We start from the raw sequence: 2,844 nt of genomic DNA, 5'->3' as shown, positions 1-2,844 counted from the left end.
TTTATGGGTGGATGATGCTCTTGAGTTACTAGGAGGCTGGACCTTTGCTGGGCTTGTTCATTGTCTGTGCAAAGAATTATGTGTTGTTTGATGGAAAGGAGGTGACCATCTGTGTGACAGATATGAAAACTCAGCCTCTCAGGTTTTGGAGGAATTCTATCCACCCACCTCTGCACCCTCACCTTTTCATATCTGCCCTTATAAATTCTTAAACACTGATTCAGTAACTCAAAATATCTGAGTAGAAATATTTTATCACCAACTTTTTCTTTCAAAACACGCTTTATTTCACAGGTTTCTAATATTAATCAACACATTCTAATTTTATACTCCCTAAATAGTCTTTGTTGTCATGATTTACATATGTATTTTCAATAAAAATAATGATAGAAAAGGTCTTTATATATTTATCTTAATATTTTTAGAGTATCACTTAACTTCATATGTCTACTTTAAATGGGATTGGTAAAGGTTTTTTCATAATACTCTGAAGGATTTAGACACATACACAATGCTACTTGAATTCCTGCAACTCAGTTAAAATAGTGAAGGTATACATAAGCCACTTTATTCTTTGGATAGTCAAATTACATCATGGATCTGGATTCTTGAAAATTCTTAGAGGTTTACCCATAATAACACTCTATACTTGGGCCGAATACAGGTGTAGTCATTGGGTGATAATACCTCTCCTCAACACTCTCCTCAGAGCCTTAGCTACATCCTTACTCCAGAGAGTATAAATCAGAGGATTCAGTGTGGGAGTAATGATGCTATAGAACACAGAACCAACTTTGTCTTGCAGTGGAGTGCGCTGGGACCTGGGCCTCATGTACGAGAAGATGCAGGCACCAAACCAGAGAAAGACCACAATGAAGTGGGAGCTACAAGTGGCAAAAGCATTTCTTTTACTCCCAGCTGAATGCATCTCAGTGACACTGTGCAGGATGAAGCCATAGGATGTATAAACCAGAATGATGGGGAGGAGGAGAGGCACGATGCTACAGATATACACTGTGGTCTCATAGACGGTGACATCACCACATACCAACTTCACAACAGCTGGATACTCACAGGAGAAGTGGTACATTTTCCGAGATCCACAGAAGGGAAAGTGCATCCAGATGACTGTGTGAATTAGGGAGTTCAGAGATGCCCCCAACCATGAGGTGAGGGCCATCATCAGTGCCACCTTTCTGCTCATGAGCACAGTGTAACGCAGAGGATGACAGATGGCAACATACCTGTCATCGAACATGAGAGCTAGCAGAAGACACTCAGCACCACCCAGAGACAAATAGAGGAAGTGCTGGGTGGCACATCCCAGGAAGAAGATGGACTTGCTGCCAGACAGGTAGTTGGTAGCCATCTTGGGGATGGTTGTGCAGATGTGCATCAGGTCTATGAAGGAGAGCTGGCTGAGCAGGAAGTACATGGGGGTGTGAAGCCCACGATCCACACAGATGAGGAGGATGGTGAGAGTGTTGCCACTCAGTGCAACAAAGTAGACCACCATGGTCCAGGCAGAAAAGGAAAAGGTGCGTTGGGGAGTCATGGAAGAGCCCTTCAAGGATAAAGTCTGCCAGAGACGTCTGATTCCACAGCCACATGGTCCCTTCAAAGTCCTTGGGGAAACAGGGAGTGGAGACAAAGTGTGATGCCAGAAATATGGGATCCTGTGTACAGGGTGATAAGCTCTCTTGATCCAAAAAAAATATTTGTGAAGAGTTTTTTCTCTATTTGTAAGTATCCAGAAACTGAAATTATTAAAATTCATTTTTCTTCAAAGCAAGACAAACCTAAAATTTGTCATCATGATCATGGTCATTTGAAATTCCAAGACTCTATTAAGGGCCAGAATTTATGACTCTTTTTACTAAATATAGGCCTATGTGTGTGTAATCATGTGTATGATTTGTGTGAGTGTGTGTCTGTGTTTTTATGGTTGTCGGATTATGTTTCCTGTTTTACCAGGCAGGTTCTAATAAGAGCAGCTGAACCACTAAGATGTTGTTAGTTATGCATGTAATTGTTAATGGTTGTGTTACAGAACTTTGGCCTTATTTCTTTGTGGAAGCTGGTTAAGGAGTTGGTATACTGCTGTCATGTTTAAGTCTGATGTGGAAATTTAAACTCTACAGGACAAGCAGTAGAAAGGGAAGACAGTACAAAGCAGGGCAGACAAAGACAGACAAAATCCTAAAGCATGAGCTGTGACCCCACAAGAGAAAACAAAAAGAGTCAGTCTCTTTGTCTATAGAATTAGGCACTAAGGTTCTTCTTTTTGTATTGGCTCTTTTGAATTCTACAAAATATTAGGGATTCTTTTGACATAATTAAAAAGCATAAAATAGTCCTCAATTCAGTCTCCATACTTCCCGTTTCCCTCTCCTCCTCCCTTCCTCTGATTCCTTCCCTCTGCTCTTCTGATATGCTATTTATTTATGTTTTTTTTATTAGTTACTTGTGGCTATACATAAAGATGAGATCCATATGGTATGATCATACAGGCACATTGGAAATTTAGGTCAGATTTCTAATGAAGCTGAATGCACACCCCTAGCCCAGAATTCCAAGAGCTTAAGGGAGAATCCTGGGGAAGATAGAGTAACTGCAGGCCCAGCCACTGCTCCCTACCAGTGAGGTGTGAGCCAGCAGACCAGCAAAAATGTATTAGTACTACAGGATGGCTGCTTCCCTTCTGCCCTCTAATCTCCCAGGTAGCTCCTCTTGAGACCCACCTTAAACAGAAACGATGGATTAGAGGGAATTTGGTGAGATGTAGTTCATCCTAGAAAACATCACACATCACAAAGTCACTGCAGTCCATCTTCTGTCTTTTTG

At 41.3% G+C, this 2,844-nt stretch overlaps 1 pseudogene; it reads right to left on the bottom strand.

The window, feature by feature from the left end:
- Positions 1 to 250: 250 nt before the first annotated feature.
- Positions 251 to 1,792, bottom strand: LOC144374816 (olfactory receptor 2AE1-like; annotated as a pseudogene).
- Between the last annotated feature and the right edge of the window lie 1,052 nt (positions 1,793 to 2,844).

Source organism: Ictidomys tridecemlineatus, unplaced genomic scaffold, assembly GCF_052094955.1.
Source record: "Ictidomys tridecemlineatus isolate mIctTri1 unplaced genomic scaffold, mIctTri1.hap1 Scaffold_89, whole genome shotgun sequence".
Classification (NCBI taxonomy): Eukaryota; Metazoa; Chordata; class Mammalia; order Rodentia; family Sciuridae; genus Ictidomys; species Ictidomys tridecemlineatus.
This window is presented reverse-complemented; position numbering and strand designations above follow the sequence as displayed.